This window comes from Leopardus geoffroyi, chromosome C1, assembly GCF_018350155.1.
Source record: "Leopardus geoffroyi isolate Oge1 chromosome C1, O.geoffroyi_Oge1_pat1.0, whole genome shotgun sequence".
Classification (NCBI taxonomy): domain Eukaryota; kingdom Metazoa; phylum Chordata; class Mammalia; order Carnivora; family Felidae; genus Leopardus; species Leopardus geoffroyi.
In genome coordinates, this window is record NC_059328.1 from 81,180,094 (window position 1) to 81,196,519 (window position 16,426).

General features: G+C 38.3%; 1 long non-coding RNA gene across 1 annotated transcript; it reads right to left on the reverse strand.

Annotated features, from left to right (window-relative positions):
* Positions 1–12,976: 12,976 nt before the first annotated feature.
* On the reverse strand, positions 12,977–15,740 carry LOC123598285. The gene is made up of 2 exons (XR_006712508.1): positions 15,186–15,740; positions 12,977–13,831 (listed from the first exon to the last, which is right to left on the reverse strand). It is a non-coding gene; the product is annotated as an uncharacterized LOC123598285 (long non-coding RNA).
* Positions 15,741–16,426: the final 686 nt, after the last annotated feature.

Here is a 16,426-nt window from a genome sequence, read left to right on the forward strand (position 1 = left end):
ATCGAATTACACCACTGGTTTTCCTGGGTCTTCAGCTTGCAGATTGTGGGATTTCTCCATCTCCACAATTGTGAGGGCAATTTCTTCATAATAAATCTCTCTTTTAAAAAAATTTTTTTTAATTGTTCGTTTATTTTTGAGAGAGATTGAGAGAGAGAAAGAGAGCATGAGCTGGGGAGGGGCAGACAGAGAGGGAGAAGCTGGCTCCCTCTGAAGCAGGCTCCAGGCTCTGAGCTGTCAGCACAGAGCCTGACACGGGGCTTGAACCCATGAACCATGAAATTATGACTTGAGCCGAAGTTTGACACTTAACTGACTGAGCCACCCAGGAGCCTCATTAATCTCTTTTTATAGTCTATTGGTTTCTGTTGCTCTGGAGAATCCTAACTAGAACAAATGTAGATACTACAATTTATTTATCCATTCACCTGTTGAGAACATCTATGCTGTTTCCAATTTTTGGCTGTTACAAACAAAACTGCTATGGCATTCATGTGCTAGTCTTTATATGGAAATATGATTGCATTTCCCTGCGAATGGAATTTGTGAGTTATATGGTAGGTGTGTTTAATATTTTAAGAAACTGCTTAGTTACTTTCCAACTAAAGGAAAAGTATCACTTTTCTTACCAACCAGAAGTGTATGATGGTTCCAGTTCTTCAAAATTCTCACCAGCACTTAACTTTGTATTGGAGGTAGGTCATTTTAATTTTGGACATTCTAATAGATATGTAGTGGTACCTCACTGGGTTTTAATTTGCATTTTCTTAACGACTAATGACGATAAACATTTTTTCATGTGCTTATTGGCTGTTGTTATTTCTCTGGTCAGACTTTTGTCCATTTTTAAAATGTTTGTTTATTTTCTTATTATTTCTTTAAAGGGTTCTTTATGTATTCTGGACACAAGTACTTAAACATGTATGCTTTGCAAATATTTTCTCCCTGTCTTTGTCTTGTGTTTTCATTCATTTAACAGTGTCTTTTGAAAAGCAGATGTTCTTAATTTTGATGAAATCAATTTATTAACATATTCTTTTATGGATCATTCTCTTTGTGTCCTATCAATGCAATCTTTGCCTAACTTAAGATTACAAATATGTGTTGTCTTCTAGAAATTTTATGGTTTGGGGTTTACATTTAGATATATAATTCATTTTGAATGAACTTTTGCATATTATATAAGTTGAAATTATTTTCTATTATTTGGAATGTTAATGCAAAAAAATGGAATGTTAATTCCAACAACATTTATTAAAAAGACTTATTTTTCTTTTGCTTTTGTTCCTTTGTCAAAAATAAATTGATCCTACCTGGAACAACATGGATGGATTTTAAGGAAAATTTGTGCTCAGTGAAAAAAGCTCACAATCTTGTACACTGCATGATTACATTTGTATAACATCTTTGAAATAAAAGGATTATAGAAATGGAGGAAACATTAGCGGTTCCCAGAGGTTAGAAAGTAAAAGGTGGAGAGAGTGGGTGTGGCTATAAAGGGGTAGCAAGAGGGAGCCTTGCTGATAGAACAGAGCTGTCACTTAATTGCGGTGTGATTTCATGAAGATACGCGTGTGACCAGATTGCATAGAACTATATACACACACAGATGAGATGGTAAAACTAACCGTATCTGAGGATGTCAGTTTCCGGGTTGTGATATTGTACTATACGTAGTATGCAAGTTGTTACCATAGCAGGAGGCTGAGTGAAAGGTTTATAGGATCTCCCTGTACATTTTGTTCAACTTTCTGGGAACCATAATAATTTAATAATTTCAAAATAAAATTTTTGAAAGCCTCAAGTGGCCATATGCATGTGGGTTTGTTTCTGGACTCTCAATTCTGTCCTATCAATTTATTTGTCGTCTTGATGCTAGTGCCAGACTGTCTTGATTACTACAGTTTTATAAAAAAAAGGTTTTGGAGTCACTTAGTGTAAGTCTTCCAGTTTTATTATTTATTTTCAGAATTGTTTGGTATTATATTTCCTTCTCATTTCCACATGAATTTTAGATTTAGCTCTTTAGTTTCTAAAAAAAAATCTTGCTTAAGTTTATTGAGTTTATACTGAATCTCTAGATCATTTTGGGGAAACTGACATTTAACAATATTTAGTTATATGACCCATGAACATGACCTATCTCTCCATTTATTAGATCTTTAATTTCTCTAAGCAATGTTCTAATGTTTTCAGTGTACAGATTTTACATATCTTTTGTCCCATTTATTCCTAAGTATTTTATTTTTTAAGGGCTTGAACTTATATTACTTTAAAATATTAATTTTTAATAGTTCACCATTAATATATATAAATACAAATGATTTTGTTAAATTGATCTTGTACCCTACAACCTTATAAAATTCCATTATTAGTTTTAATAGCTTTTTAAATAGTGCTTTGGATTTTCTACATAGACAATCATGTTCTCTAAGAGTAGAGACAGTTTTACTTTTTCCGTTTCACTCTCAATGTCTTTTTTCCCCTTGCCTTTTTGAAGTTCTTATAACCTTTAGTACTATGTTGAACAGAAGTGGTAAGAAAGGACGTCCCTGCTTTGCTCCTGATCTTAGGAGGAAAGCATTTGGTCTTTCACTATGAAGTATGATGTGCATTACTTTTTTCATAGATACCCCTTTATTAGGTTGAGGAAGTCCCTTTTCTTCCTAATTTATTGGGAGATAAAAACGAATTAGAAATGACCGCTGGATTTTGTCAAATGCGTTTTCTGTATCTTTTTAGATAAACATACGCTTTTTTTCTTTAGTCTGTTGACACGACAAATTACATTGATTGATTTTCCCATGTTAACCACCCTTGCATGCCAGGATAAATCCCATTGGTCACCACATATTACCCTTTAAATATATTATTAGGTTGGCTTTTATAAAGTTTTGTTAAGAATTGCATCTATATTCGTGAGTGAATGAGCAGGTTTTTTTCTTCTTCTTTTCATAGTACTTTTATCTGGTTTATTACCAGGATTATGCTGATAAAATGAAGTAGGAAGTATTGTCTCATCTTCAATTTTCTGGATGAGTATGTATAGAATTGGTATTATGTCCTCCTTAAATGCTTGGTATAATTTACCAATGAAGCCTTCTGGGCCTGGAGTTTTCACTGTGGGAAGGTTTTTAACTACAAATTAAATCTCTTTAGGGGTGTCTGGATGACTCTGTCAGTTAAGCGACTGACTCTTGATTTCAGCTTTAGGTCATGATCTCACAGTTCCTGAGATCGAACCCTGTGTCGGGCTCTGGGCTGACAGTGCAGAGCCTGCTTGGGATTCTTTCTCTTTCCCTCTCTCTCTCTGCCCTTTCCTCCCTCAAAATAAATAAATAAACTTAAAAATAAATAAATACATATCTTTACCAGATATAAGGTTGTTCAGATTATCCATTTTTTTTCTTGAATAAATTTTGGTAGTCTGTATCTCTTCAGAAATATATGCATTTTATCTAAGCTGTCAGTTTTATTGGCATAAAAAAACATGCTTAGAGTTGCAACTTTTTATTTTTTTTTAAGTGGTCAATTTAGTGTTTATACTGTACACCTTTAACTTATCATAGCCTACCTTCAGAGATATGCTAATCACGTATAACCTAAGAAGTTTACAGCAGTAGACTTCCATTTCTTCCCTCCCAGACATTGTGCTTTTGTTGTCATAATTTTACTTCTGCATGGAGGGGTTAACTCTTGCTTACTGCTCTTTTTCTCTTCAACATCTCAGTTTTTCTTATGCACCTAGAGTTGTTTGTGTGTGTGTGTTAGAATAGATATTTAAAATTTAATCTAGCAGTTCTGTAGTTTCTAGTCAGTGGGGAACGACAGTCTCAAGAGCTTAGACTCTAATGGGAGAAACAAATAATAAACATAATTATAGTTATTGAATACAATTATGATGTGTACCATGGAGATATTATGGCAGGAGAGTTTCCTAATCTAGGCTTGGAAGTCTCTAAAGAGAGGACTTTTAAGAGGAGACCCAAAGGGTGAATAGCAGTTGGACAGAAGAAATGACCTTGGAGTAGAGAAATTGCGTTTCAGGTGTAGAAGAAAATGTATACAAATGTGTGTTAAGGGAGTTGATAGAAAATCAACATGACTAAAACATGTTGATCAAGTGATAGACAAGTGAGAAAGGGAATTTTAAGAATTTTGAAAATTTCAGTTGTTAAATGTTAGTGGATGAGGGTGGGGACTTGGGGGAAAAATTCAGGAAGAAAGAATGAAATGTGAAGTGCAAAGAGAAATGCACTCACCAGCAGTGGAAGCTGTTAACCCTGACAGGTGTACTATAGCTAAGATAGCCAGCTATTCATTTACTTTATGTATTTTTTCCCGCTTAACATTTATTATGTGTCTACCCAAGAGGAACTGTGCTTTCGATATCATCTAAGAACAGACATATAATTAAATGGTTAAAATATGTTTGATAAAGAGAAAGATAATTTATTAATTTAAGTGTTAAGTAAAGCTGGCATTTTTTTATTACTTTTTAATTTTTAGATTTTGGACTTACAGGCAGATGAGTGTGGGAGCTTACAGTATTGGAGACACATTTGAGACAGCCCAGCTGTCAGCCCCACAGAGTGGAGGTTGGAAGGGGACAGTGCGGAGACTCGTGTTCACGTTTAGGAGCTGTGGAGCTTGGGACTAAGCAAATTGTATTTCCATCACCCTCCTACCTTTTAATGGAAGAGAAATTTGGGTTGAAATGAGCACAAAGGTCATTCTTGATCAACAGGTGTAAGAGGCTCAAGGAAAGCACTTGGTGGGTCCCAAGGGGCCAGGAATAGGTCTTCTTTAAAATGGAAGACAGTGAGAGTTAGGTTCTTTTTTCATGCTGAAACCTGACCTACCAGACATCAGTTCTTCATCTCTACCTCTTTCTGCTGTGGCTATGAATCCCTTCAAAATGCAGGACCTGGGGAATCACACCATTGTACCAGCTCCCAGTGATAGCTCTGCATAAGGTAGTGAGTGTGAGAAGGGAAGCACAGAGGTAGGGTTTGGGCTTGGCGATGGGATGTGGTCTTTGAGATTAGTGTGGTTAAGGAATACACATTGAGGACACATATCACTCTTTCTTTAAATTTGTTCAAATGGCTCCTCCATATGACATCATGAAACAGACTCACTGAGATGGCTAAAACATCGTATGCTTTAGTGATCCTAACGAGAATGGCCGCTTTCCTCTATTCATTTGGAATTTGTGCTTTATTTGCTATTTTCTTAGAGTCCGGTTGCTATAAAACTGAAGAGAAGTTCTCGGTATATTTTACTAATGTGAAAAAATATGTATCCCTCCTTCCAAGTAAGTGGTGTGTGCATGTGTGCGTGTGCACTTGCCTCGTCTTATCATCGTAGAAGGACAAAGCATTGTGTTTTGCAGAACCAGATGGGGAAACTGGGCCAATTGTGTGTCTGGATACTTGTGTCTAGAATCCACAAGCCAGAACAGTTGTGGTTGCTGTGACAGGAGCAAGTTTTATGGCCACACAGCTAAGAGAAAACTTGCAGGTACAAGCACTGCTTGCTGGGAAACTGTGTTTGTGTGTGCACAGAGTATTTTTGTGGGGTGCTCACTATAGAGAACAGCGTCTCCTATCAACATTTTAAGACTGAATATTTCCCAAATACAACTTGACTTGCTGCTTGTCTTATTAAAGACTGGAGACCTAAAGAGTCCCATAGATTATGTTCGTGGCCTGCCCTGGTGATACATGTGTAAATTACTATGCTCCAAACTCATTTTCTGGCCTGTTGTTGTCCTATAGAGGTTTTTAGTTTCTGCCACAAATAAAGGATGGATGGCTCCTACAGCGTGCAGTGTTGCTGAGAGTGAGAAGCTATGGTTGGCCAACGGTATCCAGTGTATGCAAATATGTTCTAAGGGGTCCTACCATGACACTGGATATAAAAATATTTTTGTAAGGACAAGGTTTAATAACCATTTCAGACTCCACTTAAAGGCCACAAGGGAATTTGGCTTTAATGGGGCTGAATGTGTGTGACTAATGTGCTCAGACACTGTGGCCAAGAACTCAGGTGTTTAGAGCACAAGAGTAACTAGCTTAAGACTGTATATGTTTAATCATCAATTGTTCCAGTTAATCCTACTGGCTAGTTAACTGCTCACAAATGCATAGGGTTGGTAAGTATGACAGGAACAGCACAAACCCCTCAGCAGGTCTGGGAGAAATGATGGGACATGTACACATACGTATGTATGCATGCAGGTGTGTATGTAAGTATACATGGAGGTAGGTAGGGGTGGGAGGAAGAGATGCCAGTGGATTTAAAAATTGTGAGGATATTCTCTGGCTAGGAATAGCAAAGCCTATCATTATGTATGGACATAAGATTAAGGTCCAACCAGGCGCCTGGGTGGCTCAGTTGGTTTAGAATCCGACTCTTGGGGCGCCTAGGTGGCTCAGTCGGTTGGGCATCCGACTTCTGCTCAGGTCATGATCTTGCGGTCCGTGAGTTCGAGCCCCGCGTCGGGCTCTGTGCTGACGGCTCAGAGCCTGGAGCCTGTTTCAGATTCTGTGTCTCCCTCTCTCTGACCTTCCCCTGTTCATGCTCTGTCTCTCCCTGTCTCAAAAATAAATAAAACGTTAAAAAAAAAAAAGAATCCGACTCTTGATTTTGGCTCAGATCATGATGTCACAGTTTGTGAATTCAAGCCCCACATCAGGCTCTGTGCTGACAGCATGGAGCCTGCTTGGGATTCTCCCTCCCTCTCTCTCTCTCTCTCTCCTTCTCTGCCCCTCCCCCCACTCACACTCTCTTTCTCTCTCTCCAAATAAATAAATAAACTTTTTTTTTTTTAAAGGGAAAAAAGATGATTCAGTGGAAAGAAAGAGGTATTTGAAGTTTGAATACAGGAAACACTAGAGCTGCTTTTTCTTGCTCAGAACAACAGAGCAAGATAAGCAGCTGAGAGATCAGAGCCCAAGATCTGCACTATGTGGGAGACCTTGAAGAGGGTATGGACTCCTGGTTCCATAGTTGGTATGAGGCTAGTGCTGGCCTGAGGTGGGTCTGCACATAGAGACAAGAGTGACTGGAGAAGTCAGTAAGGCCCGAAAGGCATATGTGACCAGGGGAGATGTGGCCAACATGGTGTTCTTTAAAACCATATGTTAGAGGGCCAATTTCAAAATAATCACCTGCTATATGACTCTCCTTTGACCATCTTTCCAGTGATTATGGTTGTAACGCATTTCTTTCCTCTGTCTTCTTTTCATTTCAGGTCTGAGATATAGAATGCTGAGATTTCAGTCATCAGCAGTAGAATTCCAGTCAGGAAACATTGCCTAGAGGTCTTGGAGACATAAGGCAAATGACTAAAGAGAAAAGTTCTCTTAGAGCGAATGTGCTTCCTGATTTCCTAGGAAACTCCCTTTATCAACCTCCATGGTTAGCAGCTGTCACCTTGACTATCTTCCCCAAACCTCCACCTCATCCATGCCCTGTTTCCATTAATAGTTGACACAAGTTTGTGGAGAAAATAGAAGCCATCAGGTACAAACTCCCATAGTTTCTTTGTTCTTTGTTCTGACTCTGTTCATCTTCATCTTCCCTCTTGACTCGGGTTGGAAAGACTAAGGCCACCCTACCCATGTCCTCTTGATCTGCTCTCCCTGCAGTCCTCAAACTACGACATCCACTCTCCTGAAACTGACTAGCCACTGTCACCACTGATCTTGTAGTTGCAAAAGCCAATGGCTATTCTTTAGATCTTTTATTTTTGTAACTTTTCACATGATTGATCGTATTCTCATTTTCAGAAGGTCTTTTTTGTGTTGGATTTCATGGAACTATTTTCTTTGAATTCACTTACCTATTACTTTTGATTAATCTTTTTTCATTTTTTTTCTTCCTTGGACTGCCTTTAAATATCAGTATATTCAGCAATTTATTAATTACAAGGGAGAATGAATAACTTCAGTGGAGAAGCCTAGCAATACCAACTTAATTAAGTGATCAAAGTGAACATCAGTAATGAGACAAATCAAGATTCTGTGCCCCTTGAGAGGAAACAATGAGAAGAACACAGCATCTCCTGTGACATTCATGTCAAAGATGTATAACCCGTTTCATGAGAAACATCAGAAAAATCTAAATTGAGGATTGTTTATGAAATAAATGGCTTATAATCTTCAGAAATATTGAGGTCCTAAAGAATCAAGGAAAGACTGAGTAACTTTTCCAGACTGAAAGAGATAGGTGAGACATGACAGCTAAATGCCCTGTGTGATTCTGAACTGCATTCATCTGATCTATAGGACATTATGAGGACAGTTGGCAGAACTTGAAGGGGATTCTGAGGATTATTAGTGATGTATCAGTGTTGATGTCCCGATTTTTTCTGGTTATACAGGGGAATGTGTTTGTCAGATACACATAGTAAGGTTTTCTGGGATGATGGAGCATCAGGCCCGCAACTTACTCTAAAATCTTTCAAGGCAAAAGTTCTTTATATTTGCAACATCTCTATAAGTTTCTGGGCTTTTTCCAAATTAAAAATAATTATATAAAAATTATAACCTGTGGTTTGGATCAGGGCATCTAGGTCTAAAAACAGAGTAGAAGAGGTTGATGAGTAGTGTGGGGCATATAGGATGGGGCAAGGTTGCTTAAACGGACTGTAATCTCGGACAGATTCCAAGTCCTTGAGTTGTAATAATTATACACTGAGAAAAATACTGAAGGAATCTCAGTGACCTTACACCCAACCATTGAGAATCAACAGAAAATCAAAGAGAAAGAAAAGAAAGAAACTCAGACAAAGCATGATCACACGAGAATGCCAGAAATGAGAATTTACTTTTCACTGGCAATGACTAGAAATGGGCATCTCTATCTCTGTCTCCTCTCTGTATCTATCCGTATCTCTCTCTATTTCTTCTCCCCCAGCTTTTTATTATTTGATGAAACCTGATGTTAAAAAGACTCTTTAGTGTGTATGTAAAACCACATTCTTGAACTTGAAGATTTGGCTGGTCATCCAATTACAGTTTAGGTGTCTAAGAGGATATTCTTCTTTTTGGATTTTAGCAGGTCGTGAGTCACTTAAACATGTCCCCTAAGGGGGCCCCAAAAAAGACAGTCTCCCATCTGACCTTGTCCAGCATAGCAAGTCTTTCAAAATGGCACCTCCCCAGGGACTGCTCCAGTTCTCATCCGTCATGTTTTGTTTTATAGAGGGTGGCCTGTAGCCTCCTTGCCTTCTCAAGACAACTTTTTACTTAAAAATAGAGTGCAGCCTTCTTGTATCATATACGGCCTTAGGTCATGTTGGCGCATTTCTGCTGAATGGATGTCTGCACATGCACATTTATGTGTATTCAGCTATCGTGTATCTATGTATTTATTTAAATTTCCCAACTGAAAAATGGTCATAATAAAAAAAAAATTTAATGGAAAGCAACAGACAAAAATAACCAAATCATTTGAAATCCCATCCAGAGAAAACCATTGTGGCGCTTTGTTGTGCATTCTTGGAGACTTTTTTCCTGGGCAAATATATATGTACATATATATGTATGTGTGTATATGTATATTTATGTGTTAACAAAATAAGATCATACCAAAGTACTCTTCTGTCACCTGCCTTTTTTTCACTAAATAATCTTTTGCGATTATCTTCCCATTTCAATAATTATAGACCTATAAATTTTTTTGTTTCCCTAGTATTTCATTGTGCAACATTCCACACCATTAAATGCTTATAGTATTCTCAGTTTTTGTTATTGTAAACTTCAGTTCAGTAGATATCCTTATACATATACATCTGTGCATTTGTTTAATTATTTTCTTTGGATAAATTCCTACAAGTGGGCTTTCTGAGTCAATGGTTTGGGGATGCTTTTGATATCTATTAACAGACAGCATTCCAGAAAGGTTGTACCAATGTACATGCCTGCCAGCAGCGTTATGACAATTGTTTTGAGGCATAATTTATACAGAGTAAAGTGCACAGACCTGAAATGTATTGCTCAATGGATTTTTACAAATGTATGCATTTGTGTTAACTACCATTCAGACCAAGATATAGAACATCCCCATTACCCTAGAAAGTTCCCCCTTGAAATAATCACTATTCTGAGTTTTGCTATCCTAGTTAGCTTTGTTCTTGAACTTGATATAAATGGAATTCTATAATACATACTTTTGTGTATCTGGATTCTTTTGCTAAACATAATATTTTGGAGATTTATTTCTATTTTTGTTTATATCAGTGTAGTAGCACCCTTTATTCATAGGAGACTTTTAGTGGATGCCTGAAACCACAGGTAGTACTAAACCCCTATATATTCTGTGTTTTTTCTTATATATACATACATATGATAAAGTTTAATTTCTAAATTAGGTACTGTAAGAGATTATCAACAAGAACCAATAACATAATAGAACAATTATAATAACATACTATAATAAAAGTTATGTGAATGTGGTCTGCTTCAAGATATCTTATTGTATAGTATTTACTCTTCTTGTGATGATCTGAGATGATAAAATGCCTGCAAGATGAAGTGAGGTGAATTGTGCAGGCTTTGTGACTCCCTGTTAGGCTACTATTGACCTTCTGAAAATATGTCAGGAGGAACATCACCTGCTTCCAGACCATGGTTTACCCAGCATAACTGAAACTGTGGAAAGTAAAACTTAGGATAAGGGGGATTCTTGCATTCCCTCTTTTAAAAAAAATTCTAGGTATATTTCACTATATAATGGTACTGTAAACATTTTTAATCCATTCTCCTGCTGATGGGTATTTGTGTTGTTTCAAGTTTGAGGCTATTTTGAGAAGTTGTGGTGAATATGCTTTACATATCTTTTTTGTGAATATATTCATTCATTTCTACTGGGTGTATATTAAATAGTGGAATTGCTGGGCCGTCAGCTTTATTAGAGCTACTGCTAAATAGTTTTTTATAGTTATTGAGGCAATTTACATTCTCATCAGCAATGTATTAAACGTTCTAGTTGCTCTCCATCCTCCTCAGTACCTGAAAGTCCTTTTCTGGTCTTCTCTGGCCATCGCCGTTAAATATATGATGGGAAGCATTTATCTCCTCTCTATCTTGGTTTATACGCTTAATCCAGCTCTTAACTAAACTCATTCATTAATTCTCATATTTAGCTAATAAATATTTATGAAGCAATTTTTATATATCTGGTACTGTATTAAGCCTTGTGGATACAACAAGTAAGAATAAGCTCTTAAGAAATGTATAGCCTAACAGAAAAGACAGATATAAGCACCTAATTAAATAGATGATGAATGGCATAGCATAAGCATGTACTTGCACAGAAGCATGTGGTCATGCAGAGAAAAATTAACTAATATCAAGGAGTGAGAGAGAGGGGATGGCAAATGAGAGCCTGAGGTTCCAGAAAAGAAAGGCTAGTCCTAGCTGTTATTGAACACGCAGTATTCTAGATACTGTGCCAAGTGCTTTCTGTGTCTTCCCCTAGTTAGTCTCCGGGGTAGGTTATATTCTTACTATGCTCCTTCTAGGAGTCCACTGTGGCATGGGGAAGTTAACTAACGTGTCCACAGCCACACAACTACCAAGTGAGGAAGCTGGGATTTGAACCCAGGAAAACCGACTCTAGAGCAAACTCTAGACCCCTGCCTAGGAGGTGTGTAGCGGGAGGGTCTTGCGAAGGCATTCTAGGCAGTGAACGCAGCTGTACGTAGGCAGGAAGATAGGATACAGTCTAGCAAGTTTGGGAAACCTCCAGCAAGAGGCCCGAGGGTACATGGTAATCAGAGCAAGAAGAGATTGGAGAGGAAAGCTGGCAGGGGCCAGATCTGGGGAGAAGGGAAGCTAGCATTTGTGCGATGGCTTTTCACTGGGGGTCGCCTCTCCCTCCGCCCCGTCACCAAACTCCAAACAATACTTAAAATGTTTCATCACGTCGTCGAATGAGCCATTTGGGCACACTTGCCAAACAACTGAGCATTCCAGTTTCCTCGAATGGAGTGGAAAGAATTACTTGAAAGTGTGCGAGCAGACCCTGGTTTCACGCGCCGGCACCCTTGCCCGGTGCATTCTGTTTAATGCACCCATCTGCTGGTGAGGCGGTGGCTATCAGATGAGCTGAGGTCAGTGTTCCTGAGCCCTCGGAAAGGGACCAGTCATGAAAGGATAAAGCCCAAGCAAAGGCTCGGATGTGTAGTGCAGTGGGCGATGCCAGATTCTGCTAAAATAGGAATAAGTTAAAACACGCACACTGTGAAGCATTTGTCTGGTTAAATAATTTAACAGGTCTCGCCTTCCTGCTTCAGTCAGTTTGAACAGAAATGCTTCTCTTGGGGCTTCTCCTTGTGAACATCATCAGACTAATCATGTGGAAGCCTGCCTGGTGCCAGTTGGATTGGGGGAGAGAGAGTGGGTGCCTGGTGGTCCTGGTGATGATGGGAAAGGAGGCAAGGCAAAGTATACCTTTGGGGAAAATGCAAACTTTTCTTGCCCGCGGAGTGTGTGTGTTAGTATTCAGAGACTGTTGGCCCATTGTTTGCGACTCCAGCTTTCTCAGCAGAATGCGTGGCAGATGGCTTACATTTGCATTAGCCTTCTGGAGAAGGAATTCGCTACCAACAACAGAAGCTGCAGCTTTTCTTTTCAGAATTTACAACAAATTGGCCAGAATGGCAATTTAAAAAAAAAACATTAGCATCACTATTTCCACATTCCCTTTCTGAATAGGGTAAATGATTCCCTCTCCAACTGTGTCATTTGCACTCCCCCCCCCCAAATGTTTATTAAAATGATTTAGGTATTTCATTATGCAAAATGACTTTTATAAAAAGACCTTTCTTTTTGCCCCACAGTCACACATAATTTCTTTTGTCACTTGTTATAGAGTGGAGTTATGTGAAGCTAGGACATATTATTTGTTCTAGTCTGTATTGGATAATTTATTACATTAAGAAACCAATAATTTTCAAATATAATCAGATTTAAGTTTTTAATAAGATTCATCTTCCCATTCACACTTGCTTAATTTAAGGATATTAAATCTGCTCAGGAACGAGCTGCCTCTCAAAGCCTTGTGTGCCCATTAAAGGGCTTTATTCCTGATGTGTTAATAGGATTTAATTACATTACCGTCTTCATGCAGAGGCACAGTGCAATAGTTAACCGTGATAAGCCAAGCAAACAACCGCCTGAAAAGGAAGTGGTGCATGGTGGTTGGTTTATCGGCTTAGAAAATCAAGACGATTATTATTTAAAAATTGATGGTTGCATGCATTTGCATCATGTTTGGTTCAAATGGTGGAGAGAACAAACTTTCTTTTCCTTTAAAAAGAAAATCACTTAAAAGGCCACCCACATAAAAGGTGAACAATAAACACTTAACAGAAACTACTTAATTGCCATTTATCTTTTGAATTGCAATGCGATTTTTACTATCTACTATAAAGAGATTGGTTTCAACAGTTTATCCTGCTATTCTTTTGTCTTTTTGACAATCACATCCATGATTTGGGGTTCAGCATAATAGCTGTGTTCATTGTTAAAAAGTAATGATTTTAAAATTGCTCTTTTATCCTGTCTTAAACTTTTTTTTTTCTGTTCCTGACCTTGCCCCAGCACCAATTCCTGGGTCCCCCAGTTAGTTTAATGACAGATCACAGAGCTTGGGGATTCTATGGCCTGACAAGAGAAGGCGCCTGGATACATCCCTCAGTAAATCTTGTCAATTTCTCCATCAAGATCATTTGCATTGATTGGAAGTGTTGACTTCTGTGAATTTCCGTTTCGTGTGAACTTGACAGAACTCAGTACTTTTTGCTCGTCACAGATGCCTGTGAAATAGAAGAATGATTTTTAGAGCATTCCAATGAATGAAAAAGAAAAAAAGGAGAAAGAACCTGGCAATATGTTATCTGGTTGAACTTTTCACTTCCAAAGTGATTGACAATTTCTGCACATTTTCATGAGACATCACAGACCTGGCAAACAAAATTTGAGATGGTATACAGTCTTGTTTTACTCTATTAAAAGTTGTTATGGAGATAGGGGGGAAAAGTATGAAAAGGCACCAGAGCTAATTTCTTTTTTAAGTTTATTCATTCTTGAGAGCAAGAGAGACAGAGTGGGGGGGGGGGGGGTGGGAGGGGCAGAGAGAGAGGAAGACACAGAATCCGAAGCAGGCTCCAGGCTCTGAGCTGTGGGCACAGAGCCCGACACGTGGCTCAAACTTAGGAACCATGAGATCATGACCTGAGCCGAAATTGGACGCTTACCCAACTGAGCCACTCAGGCACCCCTGCACCAGAGCTAATGTTTTTTAAAAGTCACTTTCTACCTTGGTCTGTCAGGATGATATTTCTGATGCCACTTTTTTCCTGAGCTATGTTGGTGGGAGGTGGAGAGAATGGGAAGAGAGCTCTGCCCACGCCATTGTTCAGCTTCTCTCCGAGCCATCCACTTTGATCTCTTCCATGTATCGGGATTTTGTATACATTTTTAAAGAAGCTCCACTTTTCAAAAAAAGTTTAAAAATCAAAGAACACTACTTTCTGTTCATCCCTCAGCTCATTTATTTAACATTCCTTAAATTGTCAATTACTGCATGTTCCTGCCATGTTCTTCTCAGACATTGTGGTCCACCGTGGGAATACAAAAGTGAGTGAGAAATCTCCTTATCTTCAAATATATCTAACTACATTATAACCAACCTGGAGAGATAGAAGATATGAATGCAGAATACTGTAATATTCCTAACTAAACGAAGTATAGTTTCTGCCATTCTAGCAGATCTTAATAGTACTTCATAAAATATTAATGTACTTTATTTACATAGTTAATTATATACACAGTTAATATTTTCTCAGAGTTCACACTTAATGAATCTAACTTGAATGAATCCATAAGAGGACAATGAACAGCTGTGCACACTCCTATAGCTTTCAGAAACCATAAGCAGATACTGTCAAAAGGCTCTGTGACTTGGTGGTTACTGAGAGGCAACCAAATAGAAGACTATGTTAATCATAATTACGATTTTAAAAGTTAGGCCACACAGAACAAAGGGCATGTGGAGTAGGAGGCCGGCGTACAAGTTCAGGGCTGAGCAGCACCTTTTTCCTTCACTGTGTTCCTCCACGTTGATTACAGCCCTACAGTTATTCACATCTCATGTATCTGAATGATTACCCTCCAGCGTCTTGCCCCAAGCTTTCAATCATTGTTTTCTTTTTTCTGTTCATCTTCATCTCCCTGGAGCTTCCTTTTAGTGTTGTAGTTCCCTCATTACTCCTCTAACGTTCAAGTAGCATCTCTTCTGAGATTCTCGTAGAGCACACATGCGCATGCGCTCTCACACACACATACGTAGTTGCACAACGGTAAAGAGGTAAAGAGAGGCCGTGTCCTATGTGGCCAGTGAAAAGTTGTTTGGTGTGGTTGAAGTGCAGGCGCAGTAGGGGGAGAAAAGGGTGGGGGATTGCCAGGGGCTAGCGCTGGTGGTGGTGACACAGGTGCACTGGCCTGCAGGTGGAAGAGAATTCTGGATTCAGAGTTTGGCAACAGGAGCTACAGCTGTACCTTGATTTTCAGAGTAGTCATAGCTCTGGAAAAGTAAAGTGAATTTCTAAATCTCTTTAAATTGTTTTCGTATTAAAATTATTAGAGTCCTTTCTTTGGAGAAAAATTTGGTCTTAATGTATTGTAAAATGATACTTAAAGCCTATTGATGTCTACTTGTCCTTTTCTTCTTCAAGGCCCAGTTCTGTGTGAATCTCCACATTTTCCCAGTGTGTTTTACTTCCTCTGAAGTTTTGTGGTACTAGTCAGATGCCATCTTTGTAATCTATTTTTTAAAATACTGTTGAAAAAGTTATCAAAAACCTGTATATTAGACTATAAGGATAACCACAGGTCCTCTCTCGGTTTATTTCCTTTTCTGGGAGAGGGTACTGTTCATTGACTTTGTTGTCTATCAATAATTAAGGGCTCGAACTATGTGAAGTTATACATTGACTTGTGGGTTTGTAGGTAGATGGTTTGCTAGAAATCATCTTTGTTAAGCAGATAAGGTAACCGGAAAGGTTTTGGTTTGGTGCCTTACAGGGCACTAACCAGTTCCGTATCTAATTTAACAAACTGTTTTAACAGCCTTTTATTAAATTTCCAATGCTCTTTGAGTCAGTTTACCAACTTACTGTTTTCCTCATTCACTCATGAGCTCGATACATCCTTTCACGTGCATTCATTCTGTTTTGTAGGAGAGTCATGTTTTCAGCTTTTTGGGCAAATAGTATACTTTGATAATATAATCATAAATACTTTATAGGCTTTAAAAGACTAAGATACCAGAACTTGTATATTGTCAATGCCATCAGAGCTGGTTTACGAGTCATTTCACATGATAGCTTTGACTCATTTCGATCTAAAAT